Source organism: Musca autumnalis, unplaced genomic scaffold (genome assembly GCF_047663935.1).
Source record: "Musca autumnalis isolate F117 unplaced genomic scaffold, ASM4766393v1 scaffold_3, whole genome shotgun sequence".
Classification (NCBI taxonomy): Eukaryota; Metazoa; Arthropoda; class Insecta; order Diptera; family Muscidae; genus Musca; species Musca autumnalis.
This window is the reverse complement of record NW_027411866.1, coordinates 247,883,400-247,897,357: the sequence shown is the minus strand read 5'-3', so window position 1 is coordinate 247,897,357 and position 13,958 is coordinate 247,883,400. Positions and strand designations below refer to the sequence as shown.

General features: G+C 35.4%; 1 protein-coding gene across 40 annotated transcripts in view; it reads right to left on the bottom strand.

Moving 5' to 3' along the window:
• The window catches only part of AMPdeam (AMP deaminase), an 87,062-nt gene that overhangs the window by 57,790 nt on the left and 15,314 nt on the right, over window positions 1-13,958 (bottom strand). Inside the window, exon 1 of one of the 40 annotated variants that reach the window (XM_073977686.1) lies at window positions 9,840-10,415. The exons of 34 other annotated variants lie outside the window; for them this stretch is intronic. The gene's annotated coding sequence lies outside the window, so the exon portion shown is untranslated. Of the gene's footprint in view, window positions 1-9,726; window positions 10,416-13,958 lie in introns of those variants that run through there. 5 more of the 40 variants (XM_073977685.1, XM_073977680.1, XM_073977681.1 and 2 more) reach the window with 5 other exon arrangements.

The following is a 13,958-nucleotide window of genomic DNA, read 5'->3' as shown; positions in this document are numbered from 1 at the left end:
TTCAATAAACATCTTTTGAGGAATTTTGAAATTAACATTTAGCCAACAATAAAAGTGCATCACACTTAAATCGGGCCACTGGGCTGTCGTATGTACGTCGTAATACGAGTAAATATTTTGTTTTTCTGATCATTGGAAAATCACAGCCAGAGATGGAAATACTATGTCACAAACCAAATCTTGCAGTAGATATTCTGTCTACAAGAACTTGTAAATGGGTCTTGTATAGATAAAGGACCTCCTGAAGGTACCTTCTATAGATGAAAACTCTTCGAAAGGGTCCACTATAGTTAGAAGACCTAATGAAGGGTCCCACCATATACGAAAGACCTTGTAAAAGATCCTTTTTATATATAAGACCCCGTAAAGAAGACTCCTTAACATGAAACGGATATTCTGTCTCCATTTAAATACGCCTTTAGGGTATGTGGTCTTCTAACTATAGAAAACCCCTTAGAGTGACTTTTATCTCCAGAATACTCCTTTGGGAGGACTTCTATCTACCCTTGGGAGGTCTTTCATTTCTGGAAGACCTTAATCTTCTATCTGTAGAAGACTCCTCGGGGAGCTCTTTCTGGATTTGGGAGGTTTTTCTATCCATAGAACCCCTTTGGAGGTCTTCTATTTCTAGAATACCTTTTCGGGATGTCTTCAATTTATAGAAAAAATCCTTTGGAAAGTTCTCTATTCACAGGAGCCTCCTTTGGAAGGTCTTCAATCTGTAGAAGTCTACTTTAGGAGATCTTCTATCTATAGAAGACCCCCTTGAGGTACTTTATCTATAGAAGACCCCTTTATGAGGTCTTCGATCTATAGAAAACCCCTTTATGAGGTCTTCGATCTATAGAAGACCCCTTTACGAGGTCTTCTATCTATAGAAGACCCCTTTAAGGAGTCTTCTATCTATACAAGAAGACCTCTATACGAGGTCTTCTATCTGTAGAAGACCCTTTTACTAGGTCTTCTATCTATAGAAGACCCCTTTACGAGGTCTTCTATCTATAGAGTACCCCTTTAATAGGTCTCCTATCTATAGAAGACACCTTTTACTAGGTCTTCTATCTATAGAAGACCCCTTTACGAGGTCTTCTATCTATAGAGTACCCCTTTAATAGGTCTCCTATCTATAGAAGACACCTTTACCTCTATCTACTAGGTCTTCTATCTATGGAAGACCCCTTTACGAGGTCTTCAATCTATAGAAGACCCCTTTACGAGGTATTCTATCTATAGAACACCCCTTTACGAGGTCTTCTCTATGCGAGGTCTTCTATCTGTAGAAGACCCTTTTACTAGATCTTCTATCTATAGAAGACCCCTTTACGAAGTCTTCTATCTATAGAAGACCCCTTTACGAGGTCTTCTATCTATAGAAGACCCCTTTGCGAGTTCTTCTATCTGTAGAAAACCTCCTTACGATTTCTTGTATCTATAGAAGACCCATTTGCGAGTTCTTCTATCTGTAGAAAACCCCTTTACGAGGTCTTCTATAAATAGGAGACCCCTTTACTAGGTCTTTTATCTATAGAAGACCCCTTTACGAGGTCTTCTATCTATAGAGGACCCCTTTAATAGGTCTTCTACCTATAGAAGACACCTTTACGAGGTCTTCTATCTATAGAAGGCCCCTTTACGAGGTCTTCAATCTATAGAAGTCCCCTTTACGAGGTATTCTATCTATAGCAGGCCCCTTTACGAGGTCTTCTATATATAGAAGACCCCTTTACTAAGTCTTCTATCTATAGAAGGCCCCTTTACGAGGTCTTCAATCTATAGTGATCCCCTTTACGAGGTCTTCTATCTATAGAAGGCCCCTTCACGAGGTCTTCTATCTATAGAAGGCCCCTTTACGAGTTCTCCTATCTATAGAAGACCCCTTTACGTGGTCTTCTATCTATAGAAGACCCCTTTACGTGGTCTTCTATCTATAGAAGACCCCTTTACTAAGTCTTCTATCTATAGAAGACCCCTTTGCGAGTTCTTCTCTCTGTAGAAAACCTTCTTACGAGTTCTTGTATCTATGGAAGACCCTTTTGCGAGTTCTTCTATCTATAGAAGACCCCTTTACGAGGTCTTCCATCTACCCCTTTACTAGGTATTTTATCTATAGAAAACCCCTTTACTAGGTCTTCTATTTATAGAAGACCCCTTTACGAGGTCTTCTATTTATAGAAGACCCCTTTGCGAGTTCTTCTATCTGTAGAAAACCCCCTTACGAGTTCTTGTATCTATAGAAGACCCCTTTGCGAGTTCTTCTATCTGTAGAAAACCCCTTTATAGAAGACCCCTTCTATTGGGTGGTCTTCTATATATAGAAAAACCCTTTGGGAGGACTTCCAGCTATAGAAGACCCCGTTGGGAGGCTTCTATACATAAAAGACTTCTTTCGTAGGCCTTCTATCTGCAGAAGACTCTCCTCGGAGGAATTCTATGTACAATAGACTCCTTTGGGAAGTCTTCTATTTATAGAAGACTTCTTTGGAGGGTCTTCTACGTATAGAAAACTTCTTTGGTATGTTTCTATGGGGCAGACTTCTACGTATAGAAGGGAGGTCTTCTATCTATATAACCCCCTTTGTGAGGTATTCTATCTATAGAAGACGACTTTACGAAGTATTCTATCTATAGCTCTCTATCAAGAGCTTCCCTTTAGGAGGTTATATTGTACAGAACAACCCAGAACAACCCTTTGAAAAATCCTCCAGTGGTGTTCTTGGTATAGAGGTCATCTATCTATGGAACCATCTTAAGATGTGTTCTTTTTTAATGTAACTGTTTTGAAAGTCTTGAATTTATAGAAAGCCGCTTTTGGTCCCTTTATAAGTAACCTGATTAAGGAGGATTTCTACTGTCTTGGCACATTGCGACTGCTGTTAGAAAAAAAAACATAATTTTTACTTGTCCCCTTCCTCAAAATGCCCATCCTTGACAATCGCATTAACCCGTCGCATTTGCATGACAAATAAAATGAATCATCTTAATTGATATGGCCGAGATATAGCAAAGACAACAAAGTGTATGTAAACAAAATAAAAATAAAATCCACGATTTTGAGCAACAACAACAAAAAATGACAAAAATGAATATCATGATAGATCTAATTATGCAGGTAATTATGGCGAACGTGTAAAGATTTATGTCACCACGGCGCGAAGTGGAAATTATGAAAACGAACACTAAAAGAGGTGGACACTGACTGGTAAATATGGATCACTCCCTCCCTCTAAAAATTGATTGACACTTTCCTTCCTCCCATCATTTAACCCTTTGTTAAATAGATCTGTGTACGCCAGTGGCCAGCCAGTAAAAATATAAATATATACATTTTTTTTCAAAACTACATATGATTGCAAGGAACAGTTTTTTCTATGTCACCGTGTGGGTGTCGATGTTCACTTTCGATGACACTATTTGAGTGGTGGGCAATTCGTTTTCGTCTGCTAATGTTTATTATAATTAGTGTGCAATTTATAAACTGGCAGTTAAGTGCAAAGAAATCTAGAAATGCAATGGTGCCATTTGAATGTTTTTCGTGACGAAATTAGGAACAAATATTTACGAAAAAAATTATTTTTTTATTTAACAATCTATGAAAACTTATGAAGACTAATCTTGAATGGCCTTCTATAACTAAATAAAGGGGAACGTATTACTTCTAGAGTCAGGCGGTGGTAGAACTGAAATGATTTAACCCACATAGCGCCGGGAATTGTCTTGCGAGAAACTTAAAATTTTGTATGAAAATGGTATTTTAAGCATTTTTTTAAAGAATAACTTTTTTCTCTGAAATGTATAGTTTTCCTGCAATTGGGCCTTCTTTTAGAAGTACCGAAAACTTTGGAGGGTAATATATGTAGGTGTATTCTTATATTTCAATCCCTTTATTTCTGATTGAAAAAATACTCTTACTTCATTTGATTTTTGTTGTAACAAGTTGTACTCGCTGCCTCCCATACGACGGTACAAGTTTCATCAGGGGCAAGTAGTTTCTTCCTGAGAAAATAGCCTGAAAGGTGCAAAAAAAAACCTATGACACCGTGTGTAGTGGTTGAAGCGCAATATAACTCCAGAATGGATCTGCCGATTCGGTCCAAAATTTTGCCTTCGTAATATTTTGTCCAAACATAGCTTAAGTTCGAAGAAAAGGCATATCGGTCCATTTCTTCAAGTACCTCCCCCAAAAAAGTTCAGGCCTTTAAGGCCTGGGTACGTAAGCTGCCTCGCCTGCTTACCTTGCTTGCTTCTGATAAAAGAATAAAAAAGAAAAGGGTAACCCAGTTCGAAATTTGCTCGGCCTTCTTTATTCTTTTATTTTTATTATGTCAGAAATGAAGCAGGAAAGCAAGGCAACCAGACGAGGCAGCTTATATACCCAGGCCTTTAAGGCGTGCGTACATAAGCTGCCTTGCCTGCTTACCTTGGTTACTTCTGATAAAAGAATAAGAAAGAAAAGGGCAACTCAGTTCGAAATTTCATCGGCCTTCTTTATTCTTTTATTTTTATTATGTCAAAAATGAAGCAGGAAAGCAAGGCAATCAGGCAGAGCAGCTTATGTACGCAGGCCTTTATTTATTTACTCAATAAAAACCATTTGATTTCTAGTCAAACAAATTACAAAAACGAAAATGCTGCCTTTTTATTTCTCCTCTTTTTTTCTTTTATTTACATTGACGTAAACATTTGTACCTTCCGATTTTCGGTACTTTGAGAATTTAGCTATATTTTTTGACCGCTACCTGCGATTTGATATTTAAGAATCCCAGTGGTCACAAGACTTCTTCACCAAAAATTATTGGCAAAGGTGCACATTTTGGTATAGCACCACATCGGTACCTACCAATTTTAGGTATTTTGAGTTTTAGCCACATTTTTGACTGAACAGCGCGTAATTTGACACTTTCCCATCTTAAATTGACAACGTAGGTCCAGGTACCTATTTTGAGTATTTTTGCTACATTTTTAACCGAACCTTCTATAATTCGACATTCGACCAAAAATGTTCAATATAGGTCCATATTTTGGTATAGCTCTCATACGATTAAATGTTTTTAAATATTATCTACATTTTCGGCCAAGATTGGATGTCCTTTGGCATTTATGTTTCACAGTGGTTAAAAACTTGTTTATCAAAAAATAAATAAAAATATTAAGTTACAGTGTTTTATTTATATTATTTAAAACTAGAAAATATTTTTTATGATGGAATTTCTCAAATAAAACGTTTGCTGTTTAATATTGTCAAAATTTTTAATTCAAACGCAAGCGTATTATTTGAGATATTCCGTCATGAAAAATTATTCTCTAGTTTTAAATGCATTTATAAATAAAACACTGTAACTTAATTTTTTTAATAAGTTTTTATTTTTAACTTTTCAGTAATTATTTTTTTGACCACTGAGAACCTCATAACAAAATTATAGCCAATTTAGGCCGAAAATGTAGATAAAAACTTTAAAATGCCTTAAATCGTGTGGTACCGTTATATAAGGGCTATACAAAAATCTGGACTTATGCCCATAATTTTTGGTGGGGAAGTTTCTGTACTATCGCGAACTCCAAATGCCAAGTTTCAGCCAATTAGGGTTGAAAATGAAAATAAAATCCTCAAAATACCTGAAATCGGGTGGTACCGCCATATGGAGGCTATACCAAAACCTTGACCTATGTCCAACATTTTTGGTGAGGAAGTTTCTGTACAGCCAATTTGGCATAAACATGATGACAGAATCCTTAAAATACCTTAAATCGGGTGCTACCGCTGTATGGGGGCTATAAGAAAAAAATGGGCCCATATTGGTTTTGGTTTCATATTCATGTATTGCCATCCAAATCTGAAAAGTGTGCAAAAGTTTACTTCGATTGGTCAACTGCAAGTGTGTGGAAAATGCGTTACTAGATTTGAACTGAACGGACACCAAAGCAAATTAAATAAGCACTGTAAAAACACTGAAACTTAATTTTTTATTATTTTTTACTTTTAATATTTTAGTAAATAAATTTTTTGATCACTGAGAAGTCCATAACCAAATTAAAGTCAATTTAGGCCGAAAATGTAGCTCCAAATGCCAAGTTACAGCCAATTCGGACAAACATGAAGACAAAATCCTCAAAACATCTGAAATCGGGTGGTAACGCTGTGTGGGGGCTATAGGAAAATATTTACCCATATTGGTTTTGGTTTGATATGCATATATTGTCATCCAAATCTGAAAAGTGCATGGTATAAGTAAAGAGGTAGATTTAAATGAAAAAAATCTATAGAACCCTTGTTTTTCCTGAATTCCTAAAACTTCAAAATTAAGCAACAAGTGGGTTTGTTTACAACACCAATTTTGAGCATTTTATAAAAATCGCGAAAAATAAATGAAGGACCAATGTTTCTCCGCATAATCAAGTTGTGGATATGATAAAATGTTTGTTTCAATGATAACCTGACGAATTATTTCCATACAAATGTTCCAAAAACAATTTTAAAAATCATTGAATTCGATTGTTTTTAATATTGTTTGGCATTTTATTCAAACACCACACACACATACACAGTTTGTGTTTATTGTTTTGAAGTTTTAGGAATACTCGAATGAAAAAATTTAAATTGACATAAAGCTTTGGCTAACCTTTCTTATTAAATCATGTGAAAAGTGTGCAAAGTTTCAGTTCGATTGGTCAACTGGAACTGTGCTAAAATGAGTTACTAAATTTGAACAAAACGGACATCAAAGCAAGTTAAATAAAACACTGTAAAAATTGTAGAAAATTGGCCCACGTTGTGGTATAGCCCCCATATGACGGTACAGCCCAATTTAGCTCAGCGAATTACCTAAAATTAGGTATTTGGGGTTCCCGGTGCTCGAAAAATCTAGAGATATGGCCCTTAGAAACTTGACAAGCCGGAGGGTTGGCGTTTTTTTTTTTATTGGGATGACGACTTCTAAAAAACGCCAACCCTCCTAATTGTGAGACCAGGCACCGTCGAAAGTGTGGTTTATTGCTGTAATAAGCAATACCAACAAATTAATTATGTGTTTTTCGTTAGACCAAACGAACGCAGTGGGAGAGATTTGGTTTTGTTTGAAAGTGAAATTGTTCGAGTTTAGACTCGTACATATCTATTTGAGCGGACTATTGACACTTGGGTATAAAAAGTTTCTTATTGAAAATTGCAGTCTTCCCAAATTGTTCCCTATAATAAATTAAAGTTTTTTTAATAAATATTAAAACAACGTCTATAGGATTAAGCCTGACTATTTTGAATAGCCAAATATAAAACAATTTTGCAAACTGCTGATTATCACTAATAAATAATGTATTATCAGGATTACGAAGACATTTGTTGGACACTGTACAATAAGCGGCAGAATTCGACTTCCGTAAAAAGTTGTCATTAAAAATCAATCTGTTAGTTTAAAATAAAAAATCTTGAAAACTAAAAACATCAAGGCAAAACTTAAAAATAAAAATTCAGCTGAGCCTAGCTGGGATTCGAACCTGGGTCGTTGCCAACTGACAGACAATGGTGCTGACGTCTTAGCGTTCTGAACCACAATCCACTTAAAATTTTTCGATGTGAAAGACATACTTACAGTCTACGATGGAAAAAAGCTATCGACTGTAATATGATGTAATATTGAAAAATTGATTTCTAGAAAAGGAGGGACAAACGACTCGTCTTTGGAATTAAAAAGCTGCAATTTGAAATGCAAATTTGCAACCTTGGATGTATAAATAGGAGCTCCAAATGACGAAAATTGTCTAAGCAACAACAACATTAACGTTAACGAAACGATCGTCGCATAGCGGTTGATGTGTATGTAGGACTTCGCGAGGTATCAATTTTGGAACATTCCTAATTTGACTATAATGGTCCGATCGATTTGAAATTTTCACCAGAGATAGATCTCGATGCCTTGATTACGAAAACATAAAATATTGCCGGCGGTCATAACCGGTTATCCCATTATTTTAATCGAAACTTTTCTGGACCGATATGGGTATCAAAGCATAGGAAAACACCTATTCAGAAATGTAATATTTCCAGCTGTATATAAACCGGTTACAATTCTAGAGCAAATTTTGGGTTCGCGGGCAAAAGTTTCTTTAACCTTTTAAGTTTTCTTAAGTGGACGGCCTTCGGCCGGGGATTTAAGACTTTCTCCTATGAAGAGGTGCAAATTTAAGCTACGCGGACAACAGTTTCTTTAAAATTGTAAGTTTTTTTCCTTAGAATTTTTAAGCAAAAAATTTAGTAAAAATACAATTTTTTCTCTAACTCCCAACCCGGGTTTAGCATCTTAACAGAAAATAAATCAATAAAAAGGTGATATTTTAAGCAGGGGTGCCAAGTTGGTGGTTTTTCCGCTACTTGTGGTGATTTTTGACGTACAAAAACCACTGTTTTAGCAGGAATGTCAACTGTTGTAAGGTAAAAATCGCTACAGACCTATGATGCGTATGTGGCTGTAGCGATTCTTACCTCGGAACAGTTGGCATCCCTGATTTTAAGCTTTCATTTGATACCCGGTTCATAATACCCGGTTATATATCCGGTTTTTTACCCATAATTTCGGTTCAAATAATCGGATTACGGTTATGACCGCCGGTAAATTTTTTTTTATATTTTCGTAATCAGGGCATCAGTTGAATTCTGACTCAAAAAAGAGCAAGACATGTAATGTGCTGCTAATAAAGAAGAACAACTCAAACGCCCTGATGATGTTCGTAGATTACGATTAAAATATAGGCAAAATAAAAATCTGAAAACTTAAAAACAACATTTTGTTTTTATTTTACATGACCTCGAGCCGAATATAGTTAAAACAGATGAAAACTAGTCCAAAGGTCAACAATAGTTATTATAAGAAAAGTGAAAATTTAAAAATTTTGAGTTGCTACCCTTTTGTTGAACAGGTGCGATATGGCATTACATTATTGCAGTGGAACGTTTTAAAGTTTTTTTGCCATATTTTCGACTTTATATATTAAAATAATATATTGTACAAAACATATTCTTAATTAATCAATTATCTGTTCTAAATAATCTACAGTCAAATTTTTCTAACACCGGCTATATGTAGAAAGACCGGCATTTCCTTTAATAATTTCTTGTCAATGAAACATTCCCATCTCTGTTGTAAACAAAACACCGAGTGGGAGAGAACTTAACCAAGAGAATGCGAGTAAAATGAATCATTGTCATATAAACTCTTGTTCTTCCTCGTTTGTTATTGTTTTGTCTTTCTTTCTTATTTTCTTCTTAAATGCAATCAAATTTTTTTTAATTATTTTAACAAACAATTTATGATAATCACAATTTTTATCTGCCACGAACGACAGCGACGAGTTTTATCTATCAAAGGCAGGCATTTAAAAAACTCAAACAAAGTGTCGGATGATGTTAAATGCGTCTTGGATTTTCGAGGGGAAGAAAAAATTGCTACAAAGTAATTTACTTGTCATTTCTGGGTGGAAAGACCGATTGGTTCGTTGGTGGGAGGTGGAGAAATTGGTTATGGTGAAGGAGGTATGCAAATGATTTCAAACGTGTTTTGGGATTCAACACTGGACTGGAGTCCTTGTCATTGCAATGTCACAACACATTAAAATGCATTTTTCGCAGTTTTCTTAGATGCCGACAAAATGGCAATTGTCTTTTGACGACCAACAAAATTGCATAATGCACTTGTAATAAATTGTATTCTCTTCTATTATTTTGCACAATTTTTATACATTTTATAAATTATTTTTAGAGCACACAAACACACGCGCGTGTAACGTTTTAACAAATCTCAACGGAAAATTTGCAAATTATTAAAACTTTTTAAATTTTCAAAAAAAAAAACCTTTTTGTCGGTGTTTGCTTTGTTTCTATCGTTTGACACAATCTTTTTATCTCTGGGCTCCAACACGAAGTAATACTGAATACTGTTCGCTTGCTGATTGACTGAACAACAAATTTGTTTTGAAAACCGAAATGAGGGTCTCTGGGACTCTGGCCGAGCGGATTTTTTGTTTGTTTGTGTGGGAAATAAAAACAAAAAATACAATAGCTGAGAAAACAAAAAACAAATAGGAGAAATGTTTGTTTAGCGTTCGGTCGGTGTTTTTTTCATGAGAAATTGTGGCGCGATTGACATGTTTTTTGCGGCGTTGCGGTGGAGACGACGTGGAAATTGGAGCATTTTTGATTTCCATTAAATACAGCGTCGATATGTTGTTTGTGCATATTTTGACGTAATTGTCGTCATCGTTTTGGGGTACTCATATGAGAATTAGAATGTTTTCTCCCAAGCAGCGGCGCCACATTAGACCCACCACGCTCACTGCTCGCCCATGCAAACGAAACCAACAAAGTTAGTAATAATAAATGAAGATTTTTTTTGTATTTGATATGGATTTAGCGTGTTCTTACTTTGACTAACAACAACAATAAAGGCCTGCGTACATAAGCTGCTTTGCCTGATTGCCTTGCTTTGCTGCTTCAATAAAAAAATAAAAGAACAAAGAAGGCCGACCCAATTTCCAACTGATGGCAACCCAGTTCGAAATTTCGTCTTTATTCTATTATTTTTATTACGTCAGAAATGAAGCAGGTAAGCAAGGCAATCAGGCAAAGCAGCTTATGTACGCAGGCCTTAAGGTGTTACTTTTTCCGCCTCGTAAGTTTTCTACGAGGGAGGTTATGGTAGTTGAAATGACATGAAAAGTTAACAAGTAAAACCTCTTTTTACTTTACAGGGCAGCATATGAGGGTGGTTATCCAGAACCGATCTTTCAGAAAGGGTCTATAGAAGCACCCTTTCTTTCAGAAAGGGTCTATAGAAGCACCCTTTTCTATCAGAAAGGGTCTATAGAAGCACCCTTTCTATCAGAAAGGGTTTATAGAAGCACCCTTTCTATCAGAAAGGGTCTATAGAAGCACCCTTTCTTTCAGAAAGGGTCTATAGAAGCACCCTTTCTATCAGAAAGGGTCTATAGAAGCACCCTTTCTATCAGAAAGGGTCTATAGAAGCACCCTTACTATCAGAAAGGGTTTATAGAAGCACCCTTACTATCAGAAAGGGTCTATAGAAGCACCTTTTCTTTCAGAAAGTGTCTATAGAAGCACCTTTTCTTTCAGAAAGTGTCTATAGAAGCACCCTTTCTTTTAGAAAAAGTCTATAGAAGCATCCTTTCCTTAAGAAAGGGTCTATAGAAGCACCCTTCCTTTCACAAAGGGTCTATAGAAGCACCCTTCCTTTCATAAAGGGTCTATAGAAGCATCCTTTCTTTAAGAAAGGGTCTATAGAAGCACCCTTTCTTTCTGAAACGGTCTATAGATGCACCCTTTCTTTCACAAAGGGTCTATAGAAGCATCCTTTCTTTAAGAAAGGGTCTATAGAAGCACCCTTTCTTTCTGAAACGGTCTATAGATGCACCCTTTCTTTCACAAAGGGTCTATAGAAGCATCCTTTCTTTAAGAAAGGGTCTATAGAAGCACCCTTTCTTTCTGAAAGGGTCTATAGATGCACCCATTCTTTCAGAAAAAGTCTATAGATGCACCCTTTTTTTCAGAAAAAGTCTATAGAAGCAGCCTTTCTTTCAGAAAGGGTCTATAGAAGCACCCATTCTTTCAGAAAGGGTCTATAGAAGCACCCATTCTTTCAGAAAGGGTCTATAGAAGCACCCTTTCTTCCAGAAAGGGTCTATAGAAGCACAATTTCTTTCAGAAAGGTTTTATAGAAGCACCCTTTCTTTCAGAAAGGTTTTATAGAAGCACCCTTTCTTTCAGAAAGGTTTTATAGAAGCACCCTTTCTTTCAGAAAGGTTTTATAGAAGCACCCTTTCTTTCAGAAAGGTTTTATAGAAGCACCCTTTCTTTCAGAAAGGTTTTATAGAAGCACCCTTTCTTTCAGAAAGGTTTTATAGAAGCACCCTTTCTTTCAGAAAGGTTTTATAGAAGCACCCTTTCTTTCAGAAAGGTTTTATAGAAGCACCCTTTCTTTCAGAAAGGTTTTATAGAAGCACCCTTTCTTTCAGAAAGGTTTTATAGAAGCACCCTTTCTTTCAGAAAGGTTTTATAGAAGCACCCTTTCTTTCAGAAAGGTTTTATAGAAGCACCCTTTCTTTCAGAAAGGTTTTATAGAAGCACCCTTTCTTTCAGAAAGGGTCTATAGAAGCACAATTTCTTTCAGAAAGGGTCTATAGAAGCACAATTTTTTCAGAAAGGGTCTATAGAAGCACAATTTCTTTCAGAAAGGGTCTATAGAAACAACCTTTCTTTCAGAAAGGGTCCATAGAAGCACCCTTTCTTTCAGAAAGGGTCTACAGAAGCACAATTTCTTTCAGAAAGGGTCTATAGAAGCCCCCTTTCTTTCAGAAATGGTCTATAGAAGCACCCTTTCTTTCAAATAAAAGTTGACAACGCTGCTATCGGTGAACTATACCGCAGCCCTTTATTCGGACCTAACTTACCGAAAAACATCGGTAATTACCGAAATTATAAACATTTTAATTTTACCGACAATTGTCGGTAACTTTAAAAATGAGTTAGAGAATAGCACTACAGTAGGCCTATTCTGTAACTTTTATCGATTGAAAAGTTGTTAAAATTTCTTTTGTTTTTGTTACAACTACAAAACAAACAAATGAAATTGTTGTAAAATAAACAATGACCTAACTTACCGAAAAACATCGGTAATTACCGAAATTATAAACATTTTAATTTTACCGACAATTGTCGGTAACTTTAAAAATGAGTTAGAGAATAGCACTACAGTAGGCCTATTCTGTAACTTTTATCGATTGAAAAGTTGTTAAAATTTCTTTTGTTTTTGTTACAACTACAAAACAAACAAATGAAATTGTTGTAAAATAAACAATGAGTAAAGTTGTTAAAAAGTTACAGAATAGGGGGGCTGATGTTTTATTTCATTATTTTATACACTCTTTCGTCGAAAGATACCGATTTGTCACTCGTCATGTCTTCAGAGTCATTACTTGTGTATCAACAGTGTTTTGTCTCTACTGAAAAATACAACATTTTGAGTTACTACCCTTTTGTAGAATAGGTGCGAAATTTGTATGTACCTGATAATGTGTACTGGGTTAACGTACGTCGCATAATATAATTTCCCCATTAATAATCATAGATAATAGATTATATTTGCATTGTCGTCACCTGCAGTTAGTCAATTTTTGTTTGGAGTGTGGCCAGCAATTTAATTTTATACCTCTCAAGTACATTGAACTGTACAGTTCGAATTTTGATAAACAAATTAATTTTGTCCAATACCTACAAAATGGTATTCGAATTTTGTGATTGACGCAATCTAATTAAATATCATCAATTTATGACAATAAATATAGGTACAAGATAAATATTAAAATGAGAAATAGCTATACTTATAGGCTTTGTACATAATATAACAAAGCCTATAGATAAACATAAATATTTAATATATTTATCTTAACACATTCTTCTATCCCTAAGGCATTTTCTGTTCCTTTCTATTCACGAATCCTCTGTGTATCCCCCAAAAACTATTGCCTATTTTTCAAATTTCTTTGAAAGGGGAACTGAAGCAATTCCCAAAGCCCCAATTTCCCCTCTCATATAACACATTTTAGCAAACATAAACATAAGCAAAAAAACAACAAAAACACCATTTGTGAAATTTTGTTTCTTTACTTTACAATTTTGCCGGTCAACACTCCCTGAAAAAATGCAAAACAACACATTTTCAATCGATATTTTGTTTGTAGACAATGTAGAGGAGCATTGACCTCTTCTCCTCATACATCAAAGTCTGGAGATAGGTATTTAACGTTTTTTTTTTTTTTTTGCTTTCTGCTTCTTTGTCAATATGAAAATGCGTAAAAAGAGGTAAATTATTTTTATGTGTTTCTTTCTAAAGGAATAGACAAAGGTCCCAAATGGGCGATATTGTCTAGAAAATCTTCTTCTTCTAGAAAATAGTATA